The sequence below is a fragment of the Natator depressus genome, chromosome 5 (assembly GCF_965152275.1).
Source record: "Natator depressus isolate rNatDep1 chromosome 5, rNatDep2.hap1, whole genome shotgun sequence".
NCBI lineage: Eukaryota > Metazoa > Chordata > Testudines > Cheloniidae > Natator > Natator depressus.
In genome coordinates, this window is record NC_134238.1 from 124,535,814 (window position 1) to 124,548,155 (window position 12,342).

The following is a 12,342-nucleotide window of genomic DNA, read 5'->3' on the forward strand; positions in this document are numbered from 1 at the left end:
GTGGCTGAAATTTTTTGACCGAAATATTTTTGCTGTCAAACAATGGAGTTTGTTGAAAATGAAGTTTTTCAGTAGAAAATGGTTTTTGATCATTTTTTTTCAAAGGAAGTTTCTAAATGAAGTGAAAGAAACACGTTTGTTTTCTGTGAAACTGAAATTTTTTGTTCACTTTGTTTTTTGAAAGCTGACCATTTTTTCAAAATTCTGAGACTTTGAATTTTTGTTTGTTCTCTTTTCCTCTTTTTTTTTTTTTTTGGCCCCTCAGCGCAATAGAAAGAAGGCTGTCTAGGGTGGACGACTTTCTTTTTTCACTCTGTACATTTTCAAAATTTCTTCTACTTTGGAAAAGTGACAGAGGAGCAAAAGGAAAAATTAAACTCAGTAGCTCTGCCCACTCATGTTTTCTCCAATATATTGCACTCAGTGGCCAAAAAAAAAAAAAGGGGGGGGGGTTAAAATTTGCCATTTCAAACACGATTTTATTTTTGAAGACCAAAACAAAATGAAAATTTCAATATGAAATGAAAACTTGTTCTTCATTTTGAAATTTTAGAGTGAAAATTTTTGAATTAAAACATTATCTTCAAGACTTTCCTCTGGAGAAAACGAGGGTTTGGGACCCGCTCTGTTTTTCACCTTCTGAACAAAAATCTCATTTGTAGTACTCTAATGGCAAAATTCAGTCCCCCACTGGCTAGTGGTTAAAACTGACCCTGGGTCTGCGGTGGGGTGTCTACCCACACACAGGTGGTGAAAGGGATAATGTGGCCTTCAGAGCCACTGGTTAATTGGAGGGTGGGCCAAGCCTAATTAAAGATGAAGCCCCGCTGGGGAGGAGCTGGGTGTTGCTAGAAAGAAAGTAAGTCTGGAACAGAAGGGGCTCTAGGGAGAGATGGAGGAACTCTGCAGTCACTGGTTTGGTTGTAGAGTGACGTGGGGAACTGGAAGCCTCCTATAGATTGAGAAAGCCGGGAGTGGTGGTAGAGAAAAGCACTGTATTAGAACATCCTCCTCTGGCTGACCCTGACACAAAGGCACTAACCAGATCTCTGGGGAGAAGCCCTTGGAGGTGTTGATTGTTATGAAGAGCCTAGGGAGGGGCTGAGGAAAAGGCCTGAAGAAAGGCTAATAGTCGGGAGGAGTTGAGGGAGGCAGTAGCAAGTGTCTGATGGAGAAGATCTTGGCTGTTCATCCTAGAATTCCTGGACTGGAATGCAGTGTAGAAGATGGGCCTGAGTTCCCGTGCCAGCCCTTGGGAGGGTAGCATGAAGTCCCTGGACATGAGGATGGTTTAAAGTCCTGAAAGAAGGGTGTATGGATCATGGTGCTGAGGACCAGATGTAAGTACACTGGAATTTTTTCATTGGATGTTGTGTTCCCCTGTAAGGGGTGACATTAAAATGTGATCTGGCTGGAGGGCTGAGTCATGAGAAGAGGTTGACCAATGCAGGGCCAAAGCAGCTGTTGACAAGGGATGCTAGACAAGGGAAGCCTGATACACCACACCCAGCTACATGCCAGCTGAGAGTTCACTCCACTACAGGGAACTGCCTTAGGATGTGGGAGACCCAGGTTCAATACCCTGCTCTACCATGGCTTCTGTATGACCTTGAGAAAGTCAATTTGTGTATCTGTGCCTCTGGTCCCTGTCTATAAAATGATAATGCTCCCCAACCCTGCTGGGAGGCTAAACACACTAAGAGGGTGAAGTGTTTTGAGATCTACAAATGAAAAATGATGAGCCATAATAAAAAAAATTCTTATTATTGCTTTTATTTTATTACAGTGTCTTTAAACCCTTCCCAAAGCCAGAGCTGCTCTGAGGCCTGCTACAGACACAGAAGGTCTGATTGTAAACTGATTTAGGGTATGTCTACACTATGAAATTAGGTCGAATTTATAGAAGTCGGTTTTGTAGAAAGCGTTTTTATACAGTCGATTGTGTGTGTCCCCACACAAATGCTCTAAATGCATGTAGTCGACGGAGTGTGTCCACAGTACTAAGGCAACCCTTGACTTCCGGAGCGTTGCACTGTGGGTAGCTATCCCACAGTTCCCGCAGTCTCTGCCGCCCATTTGAATTCTGGGTGGAAATCCCAGTACCTGATGGAGCTAAAACATTGTCGCAGGTGGTTCTAGGTACATATCGTCAGGCCCCGCTTCCCTCCCTCCTTCCGTGAAAGCAACAGCAGACAATCGTTTTGGGCCTTTTTTCTTGAGTTACCTGTGCAGACGCCATACCACGGCAAGCATAGAGCCCGCTCAGCTAACCGTCACCGTATGTCTCCTGGGTGCTGGCAGAAGCGGTACTGCATTGCTACACAGCAGCAGTTTATTGCCTTTTGGCAGCAGACAGTGCAGTATGACTGGTAGCTGTCATCGACGTAGTCCTGGGTGCTCTTTTAACTGACCTCGATGAGGTCAGGGGCACCTGGGCAAACATGGGAGTGACTCAGCCAGGTCATTTCCCTTTTAAATTTCGTCTCATGGCGATTCAGTCCGACCGGCAGTGCACTGTCTTTTAATCAGCAGCCAGCAGAAGATGATGGCCAGCAGTCATACTGCACCGTCTTTTGCCGAGCACCCAGGAGATGACGATGGCTAGCGGTCATACTGCACAGTCTGCTGCCAGCAAGATGTATAAAGATAGATGAAGTGGCTCAAAACAAGAAATAGACCAGATTTGTTTTGTATTCATTTTCTCCTCCCTCCCTCTGTGAAATCAACGGCCTGCTAAACCCAGTTTTGAGTTATATCCTTGAGGTTTTGAGCTGTATCCTTGAGGGGGCCATTCAGTTTCTCACAAAGCCACCCCCTTTGTTGATTTTAATTCCTTGTAAACCATATCGTCAGTTGCCCCTCCCTCCATCAGGGCAATGGCAGACAATCGTTCCGCACCTTTTTTCTGTGCAGACGCCATACCACGGCAAGCATGGAGCCTGCTCAGATCACTTTGGCAATTAGGAGCACATTAAACTCCACATGCATTATCCAGCAGTATATGCAGCACCAGAACCTGGCAGAGTGAAACCGGGCTAGTAGGCGACGTCAGCGTGGTGATGAGAGTGATGAGGACATGGACACAGACTTCTCTCAAAGCACGGGCCCTGGCAATGTGGGCATCATGGTGCTAATGGGGCAGGTTCATGCGGTGGAACGCCGATTCTGGGCTCGGGAAACAAGCACAGACTGGTGGGATTGCATAGTGTCGCAGGTCTGGGATGATTCCCAGTGGCTGCGAAACTTTTGCATGCATAAGGGCACTTTCATGGAACTTTGTGACTTGCTTTCCCCTGCCCTGAGGCGCAAGAATACCAAGATGAGAGCAGCCTTCACAGTTGAGAAGCGAGTGGCAATAGCCCTGTGGAAGCTTGCAATGCCAGACAGCTACCGGTCAGTTGGGAATCAATTTGGAGTGGGCAAATCTACTGTGGGGGCTGTTGTGATGCAAGTAGCCAACGCAATCAAAGATCTGCTGATATCAAGGGTAGTGACCCTGGGAAATGTGCAGGTCATAGTGGATGGCTTTGCTGCAATGGGATTCCCTAACTGTGGTGGGGCGATAGACGGAACCCATCTCCCTAACTTGGCACCGGAGCACCAACCCGGCAAGTACATAAACCGCAAGGGGTACTTTTCAATAGTGCTGCAAGCACTGGTGGATCACAAGGGACGTTTCACCAACATCAACGTGGGATGGCCGGGAAAGGTACATGACGCTTGCATCTTCAGGAACTCTGGTCTGTTTCAGAAGCTGCAGGAAGGGACTTTATTCCCAGACCAGAAAATAACTGTTGGGGATGTTGAAATCCCTATAGTTATCCTTGGGGACCCAGCCTACCCCTTAATGCCATGGCTCATGAAGCCATACACAGGCAGCCTGGACAGTAGTCAGGAGCTGTTCAACTGTAGGCTGAGCAAGTGCAGAATGGTGGTAGAATGTGCATTTGGACGTTTAAAAGCGCGCTGGCGCAGTTTACTGACTCAGTTAGACCTCAGCGAAACCAATATTCCCACTTGCATAATGACAGGTTTCAGAGTAACAGCCATGTTAGTCTGTATTCGCAAAAAGAAAAGGAGTACTTGTGACACCTTAGAGACTAACCAATTTATTTGAGCATAAGCTTTCGTGAGGTACAGTTGCATCCGATGAAGTGAGCTGTAGCTCACGAAAGCTTATGCTCAAATAAATTGGTTAGTCTCTAAGGTGCCACAAGTATTCCTTTTCTTTTTGCGAATATTCCCACTGTTATTACTGCTTGCTGTGCGCTCCACAATATCTGTGAGAGTAAGGAGGAGACGTTTATGGCGGGGTGGGAGCTTGAGGCAAATCGTCTGGCTGCTGGTTACGCACAGCCAGACACCAGGGCGGTTAGAAGAGCACAGGAGGGCGCGGTGCGCATCAGAGAAGCTTTGAAAACCAGTTTCATGACTGGCCAGGCTACAGTGTGAAAGTTCTGTTTGTTTCTCCTTGATGAAACCCCCCACCCCTTGGTTCACTCTACTTCCCTGTAAGCTAACCACCCTCCCCTCCTCCCTTCGATCACCGCTTGCAGAGGCAATATAATCATTGTTGCTTCACATTCATGCATTCTTTATTAATTCATCACACAAATAGAGGGATAACTACCAAGGTAGCCCAGGAGGGGTGATGGAGGAGAGAAGCACCGGGAGGGGTGGTGGAGGAGGAAAGGACAAGGCCACACAGCACTTTAAAACTTTAAAACTTATTGAATGCCAGCCTTCTGTTGCTTGGCCAATCCTCTGGGGTGGAGTGGCTGGGTGGCCGGAGGCCCCCCCACCGCATTCTTGGGCGTCTGGGTGAGGAGGCTATGGAACTTGGGGAGGAGGGCGATTGGTTACACAGGGGCTGTAGCGGCTGTCTGTGCTCCTGCTGCCTTTCCTGCAGCTCAACCATACACTGGAGCATATTAGTTTGATCCTCCAGCAGCCTCAGCATTGAATCCTGCCTCCTCTCATCACGCTGCCGCCACCTTTCAGCTTCAGCCCTCTCTTCAGCCCACCACTTACTCTCTTCAGCCCGCCACCTCTCCTCCCAGTCATTTTGTGCTTTCCTGCACTCTGACATTGTCTGCTTCCACGCATTCATCTGTGCTCTGTCAGTGTGGGAAGACAGCATGAACTCAGAGAACATTTAATTACGAGTGCGTTTTTCTTTCCTTCAAATCTTCGCTAGCCTCTGGGAAGGAGAAGATCCTGTGATCCTTGAAACACATGCAGCTGGTGGAGAAAAAAAAAGGGACAATGGTATTTAAAAAGACGCATTTTATAGAACAATGGGTACACTCTTTCACGGTAAACCTTGCTGTTAACATTACATACATAGCACATGTGCTTTCGTTCCAAGGTTGCATTTTGCCTCCCCACAGCGCGTGGCTAGCCCCTCCTCCCTCCCCCCTCCCCGTGGCTAACAGCGGGAAACATTTCTGTTCAGCCACAGCCAAACAGCCCAGCAGGAACGGGCACCTCTGAATGTCCCCTTAAGAAAAGCACCCTATTTCAACCTGGTGACCATGAATAATATCACTCTCCTGAGGATAACACAGAGAGATAAAGAACGGATGTTGTTTGAACGCCAGCAAACATACACTGCAATGCTTTGTTCTACAATGATTCCCGAGTACGTGCTACTGGCCTGGAGTGGTAAAGTGTCCTACCGTGGTGGATGGAATAAGGCTGCCCTCCCCAGAAACCTTTTGCAAAGGCTTTGAGAGTACATCCAGGAGAGCCGCGAATGCCAGGGCAAATTAATCATTAAACATGCTTGCTTTTAAACCATGTATAGTATTTTAAAAGGTACACTCACCAGAGGTCCCTTCTCCGCCTGGCGGGTCTGGGAGGCAGCCTTGGGTGGGTTCGGGGGGTACTGGCTCCAGGTCCAGGGTGAGATACAGTTCCTAGCTGTCGGGAAAACCGGTTTCTCCGCTTGCTTGCTGTGAGTTATCTACAACCTCATCATCATCATCTTCCTCGTCCCCAAAACCTGCTTCCGTGTTGCCTCCATCTCCATTGAAGGAGTCAGACAACACGGCTGGGGTAGTGGTGGCTGAACCCCCTAAAATGGCATGCAGCTCATCATAGAAGCGGCATGTTTTGGGCTCTGACCCGGAGCGGCCGTTCGCCTCTCTGGTTTTCTGGTAGGCTTGCCTCAGCTCCTTAAGTTTCACGCGGCACTGCTTCGGGTCCCTGTTATGGCCTCTGTCCTTCATGCCCTGGGAGATTTTGACAAATGTTTTGGCATTTTGAAAACTGGAACGTACTTCTGATAGCATGGATTCCTCTCCCCATACAGCGATCAGATCCCGTACCTCCTGTTCGGTCCCTGCTGGAGCTCTTTTGCGATTCTAGGACTCCATCATGGTCACCTCTGCTGATGAGCTCTGCCTGGTTACCTGCAGCTTACCACGCTGGCCAAACAGGAAATTGAAATTCAAAAGTTCACGGGCCTTTTTCTGTCTACCTGACCAGTGCATCTGAGTTGAGAGTGCTGTCCAGAGCGGTCACAATGGAGCACTCTGGGATAGCTCACAGAGGCCAATACCATCTAATTGTGTCCATAGTACCCCAAATTTGACCCAGCAAGGCCGATTTCAGTGCTAATCCCCTTGTCGGGGGTGGAGTAAGGAAATTGATTTTAAGAGCCCTTTAAGTCGAAAAAAAGGGCTTCGTCGTATGGACAGGTGCAGGGTTAAATTGATTTAACGCTGCTAAATTCGAACTCAACTCCTAGTGTAGACCAGGGCTTAGGCATAGTCTACATTTAAAGTTATGTTGGAATAGCTATATCAGTTGTGGGGGAGGAATCCCATCTCAGACTGCTGCTCTCCCAATCTCCCCCATCTGAGACACCAAAATAAGATGCCACTCAAAGCAGAGCGTGCAGACCACAACAAGCTTGCGTGTTGATGCAGTTATGCTGCCATGACCTGTTTCTTTTGTAGAATTGGTACAAGTTATACTAACTAAAGAACTCTTGCCCATATAAGCTGTGTTTCCACTCGGAGGGTTTGCTGGTGTAGCGATACCAATAAGGTTATCGCCGTAAACCCTTTTTAGTGTACACAAGGCTTGAGTTAAACTAGTGCATAATCCTCTGTGGAGACACTTAATTCAATATAAACCTGTCATAGTGGGTACAAAGGTGCTTTATACCAGTATAGCTTATTCCCAGCTAAAGGTGCAGGTGCCAGCTGAACCAACAGTGCTAGTTCTAGGAACACAGGAATGGCCAGACCCATGGTTCACCTAGCCCAGTGTCCTGTGTCTGATAGTAGCTGACACCAGAGGCTTCTGAGGAAGGCTCAAGAAGGCCTATGTTAGCCAGCTGTGGGATAATCTGCTCCTTGGGGGCAGGGAGGGTATCTCTTCCTAACCCTGTAAATATTGGCCTAGATGCTGAGGCATGAAGTTTTCTATCCCTTCTAAAACTATCTTCTTTTCTAGTATTTACATAAATGAGTCCTGATGGGGCTTTGCTGCTGGGTTTGTGGTGTTAACTAAACTGGTTTCCAGTCTGACTTCAGTTAAACGTGTGAAGCTTCCTTGTATAGATGCAGCCCGTGAAAGGCATGGATTTGAAGGTAGGGTTCTTTGCTTTGTGCACAGAGATACGTCAGATACTGCATCCCTGGACTCCTTCCTACCATTCACCTTACTTCCGAAGGCTTCTCTCAGTCCTGCTGTGCACACAGTTTTGTGAGAGGGGTGACTGTTTTATTTTAACCAATATTGTTATACCAGTACAACAGCTAATGTGGACGTGGATATACTGGCGTAAAGATGTCTGATATCCGTATAGCTTCCTCCCATAAATTTAAGCAATACTGTTAGAAGTGCCTTTTCCTGTTGTTCGAGCAGCATCCGCGTTCAGGGGCCAGTATTGCTTTAACTACACAGGTTTCAAACAGATATAGTTAAAAAGGTACCGAGCAGACAAGTCCTTATGTGCTTTCATCTTCTGAGGAATAATGTGTGCCGTCATGGCCTAAATCACTGCTCTTCAGAGGCAGGGCTGTGCAAAGGGGAGAGAGGAGATGTGTCACCCAAACCATGCTGTGTTAAGAAGGGGTAAAGGCCAGTGCCCCATCCAGATGTCCCATCTCCTACGCTGCTAGCCATCCATGGACCATTAATCCTTACCTCCACATGTATTCTCCTGCACGGGCAGCAAGCATGTGGCTGGCTGCCTGGATGGGGCCATCTCCTGTGTCGAGCACACTTCTGCAGAGGCAAGTAAACGTGGCCCCATGAGCATGTGCACTCACACATGTACACCTGACTGATAGAGGAGCCGTGCCCAAATGTAAGGCCCCACATCCTGGGTGCACTTTGTCTGACAACGTAGAAGCAACTGATGTGCAGTTTTACTGGTGGATGCTGGTGACAACAGGGGCTAGTCCTCCCAAAACTTCAGTCAGCCACACTGAGCCCACAACCTGCCTGGAAAAGCAAGGCTGGTTGATAAGCAAATGGCAGGCACTGGGGCACAAACAGGACATGTGACAGCATTGGGAGGTAGCTAGAGTGAGACATGCAGTTTGACTGAACCCAGCAAGGGGCTGGTTAACAAGGGGGGCCTCAGCTGGAGCCTTAATTACTCTGGATTTCACAGCATTTTCATGACTATCTGTCAAAGGGGCATGGAGCACCACTGTCTGGGCATAGGGCCCAGTTCTGCTTCAATTGAAGTCAATGGCAGAGAGCCCCTCGACTCCAGTGGGAGCAGGATCAGACCTCTAGTGAACGCTGCATGTCACCCCAAATACACACGCTGCTAGCTGCAGATGAGCAGGCTTCAACAAAATTCCAGTGAACGGTAGTAAATTGTTGTGAAGGATGGTTCAGTGGTTAAGATCTTGGGAGACCCAGGTCTAATTCCTTGCTTTGTAACGGGTTTCCTATATGAGGATCTGGCTAACACTGGCTGCAAAGAGGTGGGAGATCACCCTGCAGCTCACCCTGGGACACGGACTCAGCGATGAGGCTGCACCCAACCCTGACACAGCGCAAGGACCGGGCCTGCCCCAGAAACACCCAGCGCCCTGCCCCTCTGTGCCAGGTGTGGGCAGGCAGGCTCAGCAAGGCAGGATCCAAGTGTGGAGGGGCTTAGTGTGGGGGGATTCAGGTGTAGGTTGAGAGGGTTTTGTATGTGGCAATCTGGGTGCAGGTGGCTCAGTGGAGAATCTGGGTGTGGGGGGATCTGGATGCACAGAGACTTATGGGGGGCGGGTTCTGGGTGCAATGGTAATGGGACTCTGCAGCTGAAGGTGGTTGGGGCTCAACAGGCAGAGTCTGGGTATGGGGGGTAGAATTAGGCTGGGGAGTCTGGGTGTGGGGGGCTCAGTGGAAGGGTCCAGATTCTGGGGGAGTGGGGCTCAGTAGGGTGGGGATCCAGTTGCAACTTGTTGGGGCTTGGTGCGGTGGGGATCTGGGTACGGGTGGCTTGTCAGGGTGGTGCAGGTGGAGTGCGGCTCATTGGGGGGGGGTTCTGAGTGCAGGGGGGTGAGGCTTGGTGGGAGGATCTGGGTATGAGGACATCTGGATGAACAGGGGTTGGGTGGATGGAGGAGCAGTTCCCTGTACAGAGATCCCTCCCACTGCAGCTGAGGAGAAATGGGTACAGGAAGTGGGGGTGGGGGGAGAATTTGCAGAGCTTCCTGAAGCTGGGGGAGAAATCTGGGGGTGGGTCTGACGTGGCCCTGGATGCCATGCAAGGGAAGAGTAAGTCCCGTCCTGCCCAGCCGGGACTAGCAGCTAAGCCCGGCACAGGGTAGGAGCCACCAGCCGGGTCTTCCCCAGTCCTGCTCCCTGCCCCACAGTGATTTACTTCTCTGCCAGCTTCCCTGGGTACCTGAAACATACTGCTGAGAAGGGTCACACAACTGCTCTTGTGGCTTCCCTTTGCTTCCCCGTCAGACACTCATTTTTCTGTGGGGAAGCAAAGAAATCTGTGCGGGACATAAATTCTGAGCATGCACAGTGGTGCAGAATTCCCTCAGCAGTAACTATCTCCAAAAGTCACATGCCAACAAAGAGCAGAGACATCAACGCTCAATGCTGCAAAAGCTTTTATTATATGTGAGTGAGTTGTTCCCCTGACGTCACTGGGACTATTTATGTGCATAGATGTACTCGTGCATAAATGTTTGCAGGTTGAGGCTCAAATGTTAAAGATTTCTTCCATTAGTAAGTAGTCATCACTTCCTCTCCTCTTCTGTGTATTTCTGTTTGTTTGTTCGTCTCTGTCCTTCAGACAGAATAGCAAATCTGTGTACTTTCAAGGGCATTTTGCTGAAGTATAGCAAATAAAAAAATTCCCTTTAAAAAAGGAGATGGGCACAAAATGTGATATCACATCTTGTTTAACAATATGTCATGTTACAGGATGTAATGTTGCACCTTAAAAGTGACCTGCAAAGGAGAGAATTTAGTCTTGTGTCTTTTTTGTGATGTATAAAGACCTGCAGGTCTTTTTTCTTCAGAAAGATCTTTCTGTTCATTTTATACACTAGAGATTCAGGTCTGTACTAACCTGGAAGACTCTATGGTCTTGTCCACACTCGCAAATTCTGCAATGGCATTTAGCCATATGTAGCCAGGGTGCAGCTGTCACAGTATTACTGATATTTGAAGCTGTACTGTAGGCTGGGTGCTAGGGATTTTAATACTGTGTCAGCTAGCCTAGGTCCTGCTTAGAACTGGCTAACACAGTATTAGTATTAGTGACATGTGCATCCCACATACGCTGCAGCTTACAATGGTACCAGTACCCCTGTACTTAACACACTGGTAAAATGGGCTCCTGTCGATGGAGCCCACAATGGTGAGTGAGATAGTGGCATGGTGAAAGTGAAGCAAATGAGGGTCTGTCTTCACTGCAGAGTTAACTCAGGTGATGCCCCAAGCCCCCTTCTGTCCAGCCAGAAACACCCCTCCTGAGTGTGTGGGTTCTTTATACCCAGGCTAGCTGGCCCAGCAGGGGCGACAGGCTAAAGCCCAGGTGCTGCTTCCCACTTGGGCTGGTAACCCGCATTGCAGTGAGGTCACAGGCAAACCCACTCCAGTGGCAATAGTCCTCCAATGCCTTTCCACAGTTCCCCTGTGTGCCCAGAAGGACAGACAAGTTCTCCTATACCCCAATTCACTGGGAAAGCAACTTAGCGTGGCTCGGGTTACTGTGGCACAAAGAACCATGGGCTGCGACCCCCAAAGACACACAGGTGAGTGCAGCATCGGTGAGGACACAGTAACTTGGGTAGGGCTTTGTAGGGTGGCTGGCCACACCAGGGCCAGGCTAACCTGCTTGCCAATCATCTAAGTTAAATCCGCAGCACAGATGACGCCTCAGAGGGGAAGGGGGTTTTAGTCCAAATTTTTTTCAACTCTTCATTTTGTTTTTCCTTTCTTTTTGTTAACACTGATTTTCAAGTCTATAACAGCCTAACAATTGGAGGAAGGAAGTCTTTTTTGGAAGGCTTAGCACCTGCTCACCTATTACTGAGGTCTGAGAGCTAACAATACACATCCTCTGAAACTCCCAACAAGCATTCCCGTAAAATCTGGGAGGAGGAGTTGGCACCAGTTTAACTTAAATTGTCTCCCTCTGCATGTTGCATGTGGTGAAAGTCACATATGGTAGACACATTTTTCCTTTCACTGTCCCATTTTGCTATCTCCTCTGCTGCTGTACTGTGCAAGCACTGTGGCCCTACTCCAAAGCCTATTCAATCTTGACTCCAATGGAGTCTTTCCATTCACTTCGGTGGGCTTTGGCTTAGCCCCTATGTGCGGCATAGACTGAGCCCTTTCTTCCCGCTACACACTGGGTGTGAAACTTGAACCAGTGGCCCGTGCACTTCATCCTCACTTCAGTCCTTAATGTGGTGTTTCAGAGCTCCATAAGCTCTTATTGCAATTTTTAAAATGTTTACAGTGTCCTACAGTGTACTAGCTTCTCTACAGGACAAGCCAAAAGACAAAGAGCTTGCAATCTAACTCTAAACATGACACAACGAGTGGTGATACCAAACAGCAGGTAGTGTATGGAGGAAGAAGGACAGGGTTTGCAGCAATAAGATCATGTGGTTCTGGGCTGGATTGGCAACCTGATGCTGGCGGCTAGTTCTGCAGAGGCCACATTTTTACTGAAAGGGGAAAAAAGGAGTCTCTCTAGCCCTTATGGTTGCAGAGAAAAAGTTGAAAGCTTGACCCGAGTGTAACCAATGCAGAGAAGCCTGCCTGTATCTGCGGAGAGCCTGAAACAATAGCTCTGAGAGCTGTGAACTGCCCTGTTAATCGAAATGGGGCTAACTCAGATGCCCA